Consider the following 15,382-nt stretch of genomic DNA (forward strand, 5'->3'; position numbering starts at 1 on the left):
TTTATAAACTGATTTTCTCTGACCCATGAGTCACTGTGTAATTTAGACTGTCTGATAAAATGAAAGCAATAAAACAGTTTGCAAAAACCTCAAGAAACCAGGACATTGGGTATAATACAATATGCTTTTTTCTGTAGGTATGAAGTATAAATTATGTCATAAATACAGTTTTACACTTCCACTGAATAAATGTTTTTAAATTTCAAAATAGGTCTTAATCTCACCTAATGTGACATTCTCCTGTTAGAGCAGAGTCTAAACCTGCAGATTTACATAAGAATGTTATCTTTAACTCAGCATCAATCTGAATAAAAGTATTTGTTGGTGACCTACTGGGGTAAATCTGGGGTGGCTAGCCTTGAAAAGGCATAAACCTGAACTGTGGGTTTTAGCTTTGTCGAATTCTGATGGAGACCATGTGTGAACTTCAGTGTAAAATAAAGGGGACATTGCATGTCAATGGGGGAAAGCATGCATTTTTTTAAAAGATTTATTTATTTATTTTAGAGAGAGAGTGTATGGGGTGGGGGGAAGGGGCAGAAGGACCAAGGGAGAGACAGAATTCCCAGCAGACTCCCTGCCCAGTGTGGAGCCAGATGTGGGCTCAATTCCAGGACCCTGAGATCATGACCTGAGCTGAAATCAAGAGTGGGAGGCTCAACCGACTAAGCCACCCAGGCACCCCAAAACATGGATTATTTAATAAATAGTTTGGAGACAACTATGTAGTCATCTAGAGAAAAATAGTCAATTTGGAACCCTCACTGCTTAAACCAAATATATTTCATACAAACCAGATATTTAAAAGTAAAAACCAGGGGCACCTGGATGACTCAGTCAGTTAAGTGCTGCTTCTTGATTTTGGCTCAGGTCATGATCTCAGGGTCCTGGGATCAAGCCCCGAGTTAGGGCTGTGCCCTCAGCAGGGAGACTGCTTGAGATTCTTTCCCTCTGCACCCTCCCTCTGTTCACGCTCACTCTCTCTCTCTCTTTCTCAAATGAATAAACATTTAAAAAAATAAAAATTAAAAAAATAAAATAAAAGTAAGAAAATAAAGCCATACAAATAATACAAATTTAGGAGAAGGGTGTCTTACGTATTGAAAACAAAAACAAAATAGAAACCAGAGAAGAAAAGATTGCTGAATTTAATTTACAAAATTTATAAAAATACTCTGCAGTAAATACCATAAATAAGTCAAAGAGGGGGCCTAGTAGGGAAAATATTTGTGATGAAATAGTAGAAAAATGACTTTTTTCTTTATGATATGAAGAGCTTCTATAAGAAAGGCTATCATCTACATAAGAAATAACAAATATGACTTTATATAAAAAGTTCAAAAACACAAAAATATAGGTGAAAGAAAACAGCTATTAAACTTATAAAAAGATAGATTGCTCATCCATAACAAAGACATACTAAAATGTATTTTTCTTTTTGCTATAAAATTTATAAACCAAAACTTTGATATCTTGTTTTGATAAGAATGTGAGAAAACATATTCTTATGCTTTTTAATGCAAATATTTATTTATATCCTCTATATATTAATCCTCTATGGGGGCAAGTGACAGTACCTACCAAAATTTAAAATGCATTTATGGTCTGCCCAAGTTATTCAGTTTCCAGGGATTTACCTTACAGATGTTGTTACACATATACAAAAGACATATTTACAAGGATAGTTACTGTAAAATTACTATGATGAAGGGGAAGAAATAAATGTTAACAGAAGTTTGATTACTAAGTGATGGTATATCAGCCCATGAGAATATGAAACTCTGATATGCATAGAAATGCCTTTTCAGGGCACCTGGGTGGCTCAGTCTGTTAAGTGTCCAACCCTCGATCTCAGCTCAGGTCTTGATCTCAGGGTTGTGAGTTCAAGCCCCACGATGGGCTCCACACTCCGCATGGAACCTACTAAAAAAAAATGTGTTTTCTTTTCTAAGAGTTTCCCCCCCTTTTTTTCCCCTTCTGATTATATCTCAGAGAACTGCAGGGCACTGAGGAAATTCTTTTAACATTTGTATTTTTTTAAGGGACATAGAGACTAGTGAACTCATACAGGTTTCCCCCAATATCCAAAAGTAGAGTGTTCCCGGGGCGCCTGGGTGGCTCAGTTGGTTAAGCGACTGCCTTCGGCTCAGGTCATGATCCTGGAGTCCCTGGATCGAGTCCCACATCGGGCTCCCTGCTCGGCAGGGAGCCTGCTTCTCCCTCTGACCCTCCCCCCTCTCATGTGCTCTCTCTCTCTCTCATTCTCTCTGTCTCAAATGAATAAATAAATTCTTTAAAAAAAAAAAAAAAACAAAAGTAGAGTGTTCCTATGAAAACTTCTCTAAGCTCCACGTGAAGTGAAGAAACCGTTACCATTAATTGATACAGAAACATTTTTGAGCAGTCCCAGGCCCCCAAAACTCACCTCTCTTAGGCTTTTCTGAGACCTTAGGATGCCTCTTGCTAATACAAGCACAAAATAAATCAAGATAAAGCCCAGATGCTCACAGATAGATGTCAGAACTCTGGTGGTGGGATAGGGAGATGCTGAGTGTGTTTGCTGGGGAAGGACTGGGCAGGCATACAATTTTACTCATATGTGGAATTTAAGAAACAAACAAGCAAAGGAAAAAGAGAGAGACAAATCAAGAAACAGACTCTCAACTGTAGAGAACAACCTGATGGTTATCAGGGGGGAGGTGGGCGGGAGATGGGGATTAAGGAGCGCAATTGTTGTGATGAGCACCAGGTGATGTATGAAAGTGATGCATCACAATACTGTGTACCTGAAACTAGTATTACACTGTATATCAACAAACTGAAATTTAAGTTAAAACTTAAAAAAAGAAAGGAAAACCTTGTCTAACCACAAGAGACCTACCACTTTCTTTCCTTGTTATTATTGCCATGACAGTGACCACACTTGGATATTGGTCCATTTATCGTAAATATAGATTAAAAGATAAGATCTCGCTCATCCAAAATGGATGCTCCAGATTAAGGATGAGATGGAAACTTAAAGCGCGCAGTCAGTGCTGCCTTTCTCTGCCCCACCAAACCGAGGACACACTTGGAGAAGATACCAGTCTCCTCCTCCGCAGCATGTCTCAGAATGCCTGTTCTCCAGCGCACCCTGGGCCGTAATGTACATTTATTAACTGAAGGAGCTTCCCCTTTTGTTTCAGAAATCCCAATGCAATATCAGTTTAAACTTTTCTCAGTGGAGAAACTTGGTCCTGTACTTCTTACAACATCGTCTCCTAAGAATAAGTTCATTAGGAGATAATCAGCAAAATACTTTTTCAGACAATCTGTTAACACCCGGGTGTTAATGCTTGCCTCGGTCATAGCAGCTGCCAGACTCACGATTCACTGAATAGGACAATAAATTTCAACCTTATCTGATTCTGTTAATTAGAGTAAATGAGATCACTGTAGGAGCACTTGCTAATTATCAGTTACCATCAAATACCTGATGGGAAAGGTGGAGATGATATGCATAATTTTAATCATATTCCTTTCTTTGAACATAGTGAGAATGATCCAGTTCTCGGTTAGCGTCCCTCTTCAAAGTGAAATCCCATATATATGGCTGGATGGATGTGCAAGGATGTTCATCATATTATTATTTGCAACAGAAAAAAATTGGAAACAATCTGGGAGGTTAGGTAAATAGAGTGCTTCGTATAAGGATATGGTAGGCAACTGTTAAATTAACGAGGGAGGAAATTTCATGGCATGCAATGTATGAAATATATATACAGTATGCAATTTTTAAAAAGTATATTTTAAATGCATAGAAAAAAATATAACCTTATAGATCTTGTATCAAAATAGGACCACCAAATATATGTAAGTGCCGTCCTTATGACTCCTATTTTTTCTTTGTGTTTTTCTGAGTTCTCCAGTACTTTTGTACTGAGGGGAAAATTCCAGTGAAATGAAATTAGTATGGACTTAAAAATGAAACACTGAACACTGTGTTCAATGAAAACTGAACACTGAAATCAGAGATCTTATTTTTTTCTCCTATTGGCATTCATAAGATATGTTCATTTTTTTTCCCTCCTGGCTAATTTAACTTTTCAGACATTTATTCCTTTCTAATGATTCCTGCATTCAATTCACAAGCTTTTACTTAGTGGGAAGACAGGAGTTATGTTTGATTCGAATCCTAACTTGGTGGGTCCAATCCAGCTCTGACTGACATGGCGGTGTTGCTGACTCCACACGGGGATGGCGGGATCGGAAGCCTAGCAGCTGGGCCCAGGCCACCCAAGGCAGACTGTGAGAATGAGCCTCACGGACACATTTTTTCCTGCTTTCTTTAGACAAAGAATCGATTTTGTAGCACAATATATTAGAGTAAAGATAAGAAGTAGAAATTCACCAGGTGCCCTTTGTGTTGGTGACAGGAGCCATAAATTAGGAAGCTGGGGATGTATATCAAACACATGATGGACACCTGGGTGGCTCAGGCGGTTCGGTGACTGACTCTCGGCCCAGGTCATGGTCCAGGGTCCTGAGATCAAGCCCCACAACAGGCTCCCTGCTGAGTGTGGAGCCTGCTTGAGATTCTCTCTCTCTCTCTCTCTCTCTCCCCCCCTCTGCCCCACCCCTGGCTTGCACACGGGCAATAAATAAATAAATAAATAAATAAATAAATAAATAAATAAAATCTTTTAAAAAATGCATTATAAGTGAATCACAAGATTCTTGATTTCTTCAGGTCTGTCTCCAGAAATTTTAGGATGAGCTTAATGGCTGGGTGCAGTTTAGCACTCCTCTGTGAATAAAACATCAGCTCACATGTTGTGCCTATGAAGGACCACAAATAAAAGGAGAGAGAGAACAAGTAGAAAACATCACAGCCTGGTCCTGAGACACCGTAGGACGTTACTTCCTGATCTCGGGAGATGCCCTGGGCTCGTCAACACTCACACTGTGCTTCTGTTTCTCAACAGGAAACCTTTGTTCTAGTTAACAAGCTTTCCACTGCCCATCAGTCTTTAATAAATGATTTCTACACAAAAGACAGGAAAGATATATGCATTATTGTTATTTATAGCCTAGCCTGTGTTCATAGAGATCTTGGAGCACCCCTGGCCCCCTCTCTGCCTCTGCATGTCCATCCTATTTTCATGGTCCATTCCCACCCTTACCTGCCCTGCACCTTCCTCTAACCCCTCCCTCTCTGAAATCCTCCTGTGTTTTTAGCCCAAACCAAACAAATTGGTACTTGATCCCCCTGTTTTACTATAGTTATAGCAGTCTTTAGTAGGGCTTTCAGGGAAATGCAAAATTTTACCTACATTTTCAGGGGATTTTTCCTGCTTCAGTTATAAGTCATAGAGATACATAGCAAACACCTGCTGGTTAGCTGATTAGATATTATTGTACTATTTTACTTTTATACTTATATTTTTATCCAAGTAGTGTAAAATAAATAGAAAATAAAAATAAATAAAACAAAGAAAGAAATAGTTACAGTGTTGAAAAGTTGGTAAATAAATATTTCATAGGATTGCTGATGAATAATTTATGAAACTGATACTTTTTAATAGAGATTTAGAAAAATAAAAACAAACTCCCTGGTGGGACAATGATGTCTAATTTCAAAGGCAAAAAATAGATAGATTGATAGATCGATCAATAGATAGATATCTAAGCTAACAAGGAATCAGCAGAGGGAAGCACTGAAGTTAACTCTAGAACATATTCAAAAACTAACCACAGAAAGGAGATGGTTTGTATGTGATTGGAGGGGGGCCTGGGGATTGTGGAAGACAGGAAGCACCTGCTACCAATTTTAAGGTGTATTTGTGCAGTGGTTTCATGCTGGACTCTGAGTCTAGTATTGCTGGCAGGATGACTCTGGGCTGCTCACTCTGCTAGCTCTGAGCTGAACTCCACTTCTAGGTAGAATCGTGATGATAACGGGCTTCCCTCAAGGGATTGTGGTGAAGATTAGATTAATACCTGTAAAGGACTTAAAACAGCTGCTTGGCACCAGGGACAGATTCATTTTTGTGGAGGCTTAAAGCTTATACAATTTTTTAAAAGATTGTATTTACTTGTCAGAGAGAGAGAGAGAGAGCACAAGCAGGGGGAGTGGCAGGCAGAGGGAGAAGCAGACTCCCCTCCGAGCAAGGAGCCCCATGTGGGACTCAATCCCAAGACCCTGGCATCATGACCTGAGCCGAAGGCAGACACTTAACCGACTGAGCCACCCAGGCGTCCCAAGCTTATACAATTTTCCAGCTCTTCTATAAGAAAATTTTTTAAGGGGCTTGGTGGGAAGCCTGCTTCTCCCTCTCCCACTCCCCCTGCTTGTGTTCCCTCTCTCGCTGTGTCTCTCTCTGTCAAATAAATAAAAAAATAAAAAATAAAAAAAAAGAAAATTTTTTAAAATTTATTTATCCAAGCAATTTCTATACCCAACGTGGGGCTCAAACTCATTACCCCAAGATCAAGAGTCACATGCCCTTCCGAATGAGCCAACCAGGTGCCCCTTTAAAAAATTAATACAAAATTAGATATGACATCAAGTGATATCACTGGGAAAGGCAGAGTAACTTGCTTCAGAAGCCTCTCCTCCATCAAAGCAATAAGAAAACTGGCAAAACTTGTCAAAGCCAACTTTTTTTTTAAAGCACTCTGGTAATTAATTTGCACTCAGGCTTACAAAAATCTAGGGGACGGGCGCCTGGGTGGCTCAGTTGGTTAAGCGACTGCCTTCGGCTCAGGTCATGATCCTGGAGTCCCTGGATCGAGTCCCGCATCGGGCTCCCTGCTCAGCAGGGAGTCTGCTTCTCCCTCTGACCCTCCCGCCTCTCATGTGCTCTCTCTCATTCTCTCTCAAATAAATAAATAAAATCTTTAAAAAAAAAAAATCTAGGGGACGTTTATTTAAGAAAAACAGTTTGATTTTGTTAAGACTGGTGAGCTCTGTGGTGTCTTAACTTGCCCTATTCCCATTACCCTCTCCCTAATTCCACGGCAACCCTAAAAACCAGCATCCACAGTTACAGTGGAAACCAGTGGCCACCAGAGGGTCCAGGGCAAAACCTTTGTCAGAGACTTGTCATGATTCGGCCTCTCTGGCAGCTCCCTGGAAAACCCAGCTGTAAGGCTGATTGTAATTTTACTAGACTCAGAGGGGGCCCAGGTAAAAAGCTTTTCCCTGGGGGCCTTGACGGGAAACAATCAGGGGCAACTGTTTGATGTTACACCTGTTCGAGCTGGGATGACATTGGGACAAACTGCAAGCTAACCAAAAACCTAAAAGGAGGGGAAAACACTAAATAGCAAGGAAAGTGGATGTCCACAGGGGACTTTGAAAAACTCCCACGTATTCTAGGGAGTCTAGAATCCATACCCAGGGGGGCGTGTCCTCAGAAACAACCTGGACAGGCCCCAAGCTCTCCCCGTGGCTGACCTCAAGGCTCTGAACCAGCAGAAGGTGAAGCCTCGGGCAGGATGGCCAAGGCCTGGCCGAGTGTTGAGGACACACTCCAGCACACACGCAGATACCTCACTCCTGAGAGACCTCTTGTAAAATAAAGCCTTCTCGGCTCCAGCTTCGTCGTCCAGGCTCTTGGTGTCTCTGAAAGCTTCTCCTCCCCTGGGTGCATCAACGGAAACTGGCTTGTGCAGATGTGTCAGTGAAAGGCAATATGAAGGAAAACAAGAGAACCACCTGTATTAGGTATCACCCTATGTTCAAGGGATGCTACATTTTTTTAAATTAATTAATTAATTAATTTTTTGATGCAGTGATCCATGATTCATCGTTTGCGTATAACACCCAGTGCTCCATGCAGAACGTGCCCTCTTTAATACCCATCACCAGGCTAACCCATCCCCCCAACCCCCTCCCCTCTAGAACCCTCAGTTTGTTTCTCCGAGTCCATAGTCTCTCATGGTTCGTCTCCAAGGGATGCTACATTTTATACAGGTGAGATAAGAAAGCAGGTATGATAGGAAATTATTTGTTACTTACTATTTTCCAATCTTTTAAATAGAAATGGCCGTAAGATTTACTGGGGAGAGCGTAGTAGACTTTGTATACCCTTGAAGGCTGTATTAAGTGATTGGTGTCATGACTCAAAATTTCTTTGACTAGGAAAGTGAAGAGAGATATTGAAGGGGATGGAACCTAGAATTGGAGGCTGGAGGCTCTTGGAGAATGGGCTGGAGGAGAGAATTTTAGAGGACGCATGTTAGCTTTGGAACTGGGGAACGACGTATGTGTGAGTAGTGACTTGCCCTGTCCCGCTCAAGGCCGACTCGTTGAGAATAGATGCAGCCCAGGTCTGTCAGTAGAATGAAAACATCACTTCGTAAATTCGAAGTAGTTTTGTTTATATTTTACAACAGGAAGAAAGGGAGATTCAGGGTGGTTGACATCTTGCCTTACTGTGTGAGCAGAGGAAAAGAGTAACGTTATGGTAGAGAAACCCGGCAGAGAGCGCCTCTCCAGGCGAGGAAGATCAATATCATCACTGGTAAGCTGTATTAATAGCAGGTACCCTGGACACGATGTGATGAGAATAGCACTTCTGTGGTCTTGCTCCCCAAATCCCACGACCCAAATCTAACCAAAGAAAAATAGAAGGCACATCTCAATAGAGGGACGTTCAACAACTGGCAGGCAGTCCTCAAAGCTGTCCAGGTCATCAAAACCAAGGAAAAATCTGAGAAACTGTCGCAGCCAGAAGAGCCTAAGGAGACGTGGTGACTAAATGTAATGTGTCCTGGAGAGACCCTGGAGCAGAAGAAGCATATTCGGTAAAAACTAAGGAAATTCAGGGGACACATGGCTGACTCAGTGGTTAAGCATCTGTCTTCGGTTCAGGTCATGATCCCAGGGTCTTGGGATCGAGCCCCATGTGTCGGGCTCCCTGCTGGGCGGGGGGCCTGCTTGTCCCTCTCCCTCTGCCGCACCCCCTGTGTGTGTGCTCTCTTGCTCTATCTCTCTCAAATAAATAAATAAAAATCTTAAAAAAAACTAAGGAAATTCAAATAAAGTATGAACTTTAGTTAATGCATCAATATTGACTCATTAATTATGACAAGTGTGCTATACTAATGTGAGATATTAACAGTACAGGAAACTGTGGGGTTTGTAGGAACCCTCTGTACTATCTTTGCACATTTTCTGTAAATCTAAAACCATCTTAAAATAAAAATGTTTATGAAAAGAATGCCTTAGAGAACATTGTTAGTATATGGTGAAAATGAGATTCAGACCCATGATCTTTGCATTACATGAAGGCACTATATTGGTTTTCCAGGCTGCCATCACAAGATCCCACAAATTTGGGGGCTTAAACAACAGAAATGTATTTTCTCACAGTTCCAGAGGCTAGGAGTCCAATGTCAAGGTGTGGGCAGGTTTGGTTTCTCCTGGGGCTTCTCTCCTTGGCTGGTGGTTGCTGTGTCCTCATGTGGTCTTTCCTCAGCACACCCATCCCTGGTGTCCTCTGTGTCCCAAGTTTCTCTTCCTAGAAGGACATCAGTCAGATTGAATTAGGGCCCGCCTAAACAGCCTCATTTTATCTAAGTCACATTTTTAAAGGTCCTGTCTCAAATGTAGTCACGTCCTGAGGTACTGGGGGTTAGGGCTTCAAAATAGGAATTTGGGGGGTGGGACACAATTCAGCCCATACAGGTACTGTTCGTCTGGGGGGGGTGAAACCATGTATATTTAAGAACTATCTTAAGTAGGTTTCCATTTTACATTTAGGACATTTACTCTGGGCAGACGTACTGTGTGAAAATCTGGGCTGGAGCTGCAAGTCCCTGCTTTCCATGAGGGTTTGTCCCAAATCTACAGACCCTGCTATTTTCTCCCTTCCTTCTGCTGGCCTGTCCTCTCTCGCTTTGTATTTTATTCTCATCCAGCATCTCTCCTCGCCTGTCCCTAACATACCTGAGGATGTACTTGTCTCCTGACTGAGTCCTCTTCTTTTGGAGGCCTGTGTTACAAAAAAAATTTTTTTAACTCCCTGGAAAAATCAACATGTACCAGCACTTTCAAAGAAATGTCTAGAAAGTTCCGTGACATTTTTACGATAAAGTAAACCTTTTCCCTCCCTCTTCTAGGTCTGAATGCCAACCCCAAGATTCACAATCTCTCATCTTTAGAGCTGTCTAGAGGTAATAGATGGATGGATTTTTTTTTCAGCTCTAACTCTTTGAAAATTATAGCTAGTTGAGAATGTTTTATAGGAAATATAAAAAGGTCAGAAGATTTAACATTGCCAACAATAACTTGGACCGAGGAATGTTTTGATTAAGCTTTTAAATTATATTATATAAATAAATTATATAGGTTCGAATGAGCTGTAAGATTTCCCTAAACATCTAAAGAATTTTCAGAGAGAGGATGTCTATAATTAAAGTAGTAAATCTTTAAATAAGCAATAAATTATGCAGAAGTTCTGGAAGCACTTACTGGAAATAAAGATAAGGCAGAGAGTTAGGGTGTAAATAGGTAAATGTATGTATGTATAATTATATACATATACATCTATATGTGCGTTTTTGGTTTGGATTGGTGTGCTTCTGAAACATTGACTATTAAATATTCTTTTTTTTTTAAGATTTTATTTATTTATTTGACACAGAGAGACAGGGCGAGAGAGGGAACACAAGCAGGGGGAGTGGGAGAGGGAGAAGCAGGCTTCCCGCCGAGCAGGGAGCCCGATGTGGGACTCGATCCCAGGACCCTGGGACCTGAGCCGAAGGCAGATGCTTAACCACTGAGCCACCAGGCATCCCACTATTAAATATTCTTAATACTGCAAGTATATTACACGAGGTGACAAAATAGATTAATATGTTAGAATCACAGGGTTCTAAGGAGGCTTAGCAATCATTTAAGTTCTTACTCTTAATTTAATAATAAGAAAATTGAAACCTAGAGACATCGTGTACATTTCTCAGTACTAACAAACATATCAGCAAACCTGTGTTCCATCTCATGAATGCAATAGTCCAGTTGTGGTCGAAAACTGACCTCTGGGCTCCGGAGATAAACTACAACACAGAGATAGAACTTGGGGATAAAGAGGAACAGGAAGGACGGTTTTATGACTTTGCCAAGCAAGGGAGGCTGTGGGGTAAGAGGCTGAGGGTTTTATAGAAAAATGCAGGACCTGGGCGGTTTCGAGAGTGCTGCCAGCCGCAGTCCTCACGTCTTCAAGGTGGTCTCGTGACCGTCACTGGTGCCGCTGACCATCCGAGTCTTGCTAGTAAGTATGGAGACCGAGTTCCTAGAACAAAGGATTCTACAGAAAAACAGGTGAAGTGGAGGGGAAGGCGTAAAGAAGGAGGAAGAGAAAAATGTGTTCAAAGTCAAGGCTTGTGAGAGCATTAGCGTGTTCATCTTAATTTCCATCCATCTTTACGTTTCTATAGTGGTTTCCAAGCGAAAGGAAGAGAGATGCAAAGAAAGCCTAGTTGAAAATATGACCAATTTTACGGGAGAAAGAAGTCAATAGAAGTATTCCAGTCCTGCCTACCCCTTCACACAAATACACAGACATGCCCTGATTCCATGGTGTTGATTTGCTTGCTGATATAGTTTTTAAGATTTTATTTATTTATTTATTTGCTTATTTATTTATTTATTTATTTTAGAGAGAGCGCGCACAAGCAGGGGAAGGAGCAGAGGGAGAGGGACAAGCAGACTCCTGCTGAGCAGGGAGCCCAACGCCGGCTAGCTCCCGAGACCCTGAGATCATGACCCGAGCCGAAATCAAGAGTCAGACGCTTGACTGAGCCGCCCAGGGGCCCCTGCTCGCCGATATTAACTAACTGTGGGAGACTCCTGATGGCTGCAAGTTCCTCGACACTCTCCCTGTGGCGAGGGACGGGCTATTGCTCCTTCCTCCGAGCCCCGGCGGGCCTCTGATGGTCTGGACTGAGAGACTTTGGTAGAAGCGATGCCACCCTAGTTTCATGGCTCTTTCTTACGAGGGCTGGCCGCTTCTACCCTGATCCTGAATCCTGAACCAGTCTGGAAGACGTGCAGCTGCCTTACTGAAGAGACCATCCAGAGGGACCCTGAGACCCAGGAACGGGAGAGCGACCCAGCTGAGCTCAGCCCTACAGACACGTGAGTGCAGACCCCTGGTGACCCCAGGCAGCGCCTGTCTGAACTCTTGGCCCACAAAACCCCGAGACAGAGTGACGTGACTGCCGTCTAAAGGCACCAAGTTCTGGGAGGGTTTGTCATGCAATCAGAGAGAACTAAAATAGTACTTTGATTTAAATTGAGGAACAGCTACAACATTAATTTCAGGAAATGACTGTATTTATCATAAATATTCAATATAATAACTTAGCTAAGTATATTAAGGTAAGTCAAAATATACTTAAGAAATATTCATGCCTTGAGGATTTGATCGGAGGCCATCGCGTACCTATTAATGAGCACAGACACGGGTCATTCTTGTCTTTAAAGTCCTGGAAATAACTGTACTCCAGATCCTGCTGAAATGGGGGTCCAGAGGCAGCACCACCAGCCTCCCCTGGGAGCTTGCTGGAAATGCAGGGTTTCTGGACCTGCCCCGACCCCAGCATCAGAAGCTGCATGTTAATAGGCTCCCAGCTCCCTGGGTGATTTGCATATAACTCTGTAACACTAAACACTAAGAAGCACCAGTCTAAATAGTTTTATTAGAAGGAATGGGAGTTTATGCAAATAAATGTGGGAGGAACATTCTTTTTTTTTTATTTTTATTTTTTTTAATAAATTTTTTATTGTTATGTTAATCCCCATACATTACATCATTAGTTTTAGATATAGTGTTCCATGATTCATTGTTTGTGCATAACACCCAGTGCTCCATGCAGAACGTGCCCTCCTCAATACCCATCACCAGGCTAACCCATCCTCCCAACCCCCTCCCCTCTAGAACCCTCAGTTTGTTTTTCAGAGTCCATTGTCTCTCATGGTTCTTCTCCCACTCCGATTTCCCCCCCTTCATTCTTCCCCTCCTGCTACATTCTCCTTCTTCTTTTTTTCTTTCTTAACATATATTGCATTATTTGTTTCAGAGGTACAGATCTGAGATTCAACAGTCTTGCACAATTCACAGCGCTTACCAGAACACATACCCTCCCCAGTGTCCATCACCCAGTCACCCCATCCCTCCCACCCCACCCTGTGGGAGGAACGTTCTTAATTATACTGCAGAGCACCCCCTTCTCTGGAATGTTTTGATGGTGGTTAAATCTAAAGGGAAGATTGTCCTCATTCAACAGCAATGGTTGCTAGTTTCGGTCAGTCTTCTCCTCTAACATCTTGTTGCTGGTATAGGCACAATTTCTTCAAACCACAAATATTCCAGAATAGGAACGTATACTTTCAAATTGGGGAATGTGTCATATATATATTTAAGCTATAGCTTAATTATAGGAATAAAATCTATAAAACCTTTTATCTGCTCTTTGAACATAAATATTTTACAGGGTAGGCTAGTGAAGAAATAGATCCAGCAGAAGTGGTATTATAAATGGAATAATTAAACCCGTTCTGATTTTATGGTGCTGGGAAGAAATGCAGCAAATCTGGAAGGCATCTAGAGAAGAGTAACAGTAACTGTTTATTAATGCAATAAGATGACTTCCTCTGGCAAAACTGGTAGCTCAGCTGAACACCCCGCAGGAAAGAACCTGGTCAGGTTGCCTGGGTCATTCCTTTGATATTGGTCCACTGTTGCCACCCACTGGTCAGGAGTGAAATTTCCTCTATGGCCTTGTTGTTTTGTTTTTTGGTTTTGGTTTTTTTAAGTGGGCTCCGCACTGGGCATGGAGCCCAATGGTGGGATTTGAACCCAATGCTGAGATCAAGACCTGAGCCAAGATCAAGGGTCGGCGTTCCTCCTGGCCTTGCTGTTTCAATATTCACTGGTTTAAATGTCTGTCTTTCAGTAATTCAGGAAATATAAATGAAGGCCTGTTCTAGGATAGCCTGGTAATACAGTAGTCAGCACCGTGCTTGCCTCAGAGCTCCTAGTTTGGTTCAGCAAAATGTCAGGGCCAGGCCATGACATCGAAGGAGGATGGAGTGACTCAGGATGAGAAGGAGCCCACGGGAGAGACATCAAATCCAGTCTTGGAGATCAGGGAAGGATTTTCAAAAAGAAGTACAAAGAAATGATTCCAATTTGGGGTTCTGGAGTCAGAATGCCTGGTAGGGAAGTCCTACTTGTTACTTTGGGGACGATGCTTTGCCTCTCACCGTCTCAACTTTCTTACCCGGGAATAGGGACACCAACCTCAAAGAGTTGTGGGGGGAGAAGAAAGAAAGGACAAGTAAAGGTCCCGTCAGTAGGAAGTGACCAAAAATATTAAATGTTAGCCTTGTTCCATAGCATTCTTCCCAGGCTCAGGGCATACAGCAGCAGCAGTTTAAAAGTATTCCCACGAGTTTCACCACACTGAGAATCCTGTGTGGGCAGGTGCGGTTTGCCCGAGATAAACAGGGCAGCGGGGTTGGAGGTTTTAGCTCATTTGAGCAGCAGATGAGCTGGTCTTACCACCATCAGGCCAGCTGATTCCTCTTCTAGATCAGGGTTTTTTTTGTTTGTTTGTTTGAGAACAAGTTTTTGTTTCGTTTTGTCTTTTGCCATATTTTTCTCACTGTTGTGCACAGACTAAATATTTCTGTTTCCTTTCTTCCAAACTTACTCTGATTTCACATCATGCTATCTGGATTCTAGGTCACTTATCAGCTGGATGCTGTCCCGAGTCACTGACATTGAAAAATATATATCTACACATGGCCCGTTTTAGACCTTGCAGTTCAGAACCCGCTTTATCATCATGGCAGCGCCTAGCTTGTGCGTGCTCTAAACTGATTCCGGTCTCTTTAGTATTTCAGATTCGCTCATCACACAGCAGTTCACCCACTACTCTGTGTGGCCACAGAATACCATTTAGCTGGGACTTGGTAGCCTGTCTAAAATAGCCATTTGTTTATTGCATAGACCCCACCTTGTAGCTTATTGGGTTATTATACATTCCTGGGTAGACTACTGGACATAAGGAGCAACCTTTCTTCATTTTATTGATTTTTTCCCCCAAATACCAGAAGGAGTAGGAATGACTATTCCTGTTTGCCACATGTTTTGTGGGCTTTTTTCCCCCTTTGGAAACAAGAGTATTGAAACTTTGAGTGTTTCTGCTACTGGATTTCAGACCTGGGGGTGAGGTCAGAATTGCCAGGTGGGGAGTTATTAGAAACCCCACCTTAAGTTAGTTTTCTCTGTGGAAGTCACATGTCTGTCCTTTAAAAGTGACACAGAAAAATGGCTGCATCTTCATACCTAGGGAGCACCGTATATTGTAGTGGAGAGCTTCTACATTT

General features: G+C 42.0%; 1 protein-coding gene across 5 annotated transcripts in view; it reads left to right on the forward strand.

Moving 5' to 3' along the window:
- The window catches only part of LIG4 (DNA ligase 4), a 73,275-nt gene that overhangs the window by 18,592 nt on the left and 39,301 nt on the right, over window positions 1-15,382 (forward strand). For 2 of the 5 annotated variants that reach the window (XR_004299184.1, XR_004299183.1), the window contains exon 1: window positions 11,736-12,124. The exons of 1 other annotated variant lie outside the window; for it this stretch is intronic. The gene's annotated coding sequence lies outside the window, so the exon portion shown is untranslated. Of the gene's footprint in view, window positions 1-10,107; window positions 10,162-11,646; window positions 11,687-11,735; window positions 12,125-15,382 lie in introns of those variants that run through there. 2 more of the 5 variants (XR_004299187.1, XR_004299188.1) reach the window with 2 other exon arrangements.

This window comes from Phoca vitulina, unplaced genomic scaffold (genome assembly GCF_004348235.1).
Source record: "Phoca vitulina isolate PV1807 unplaced genomic scaffold, GSC_HSeal_1.0 scaffold5, whole genome shotgun sequence".
Lineage (NCBI taxonomy): Eukaryota > Metazoa > Chordata > Mammalia > Carnivora > Phocidae > Phoca > Phoca vitulina.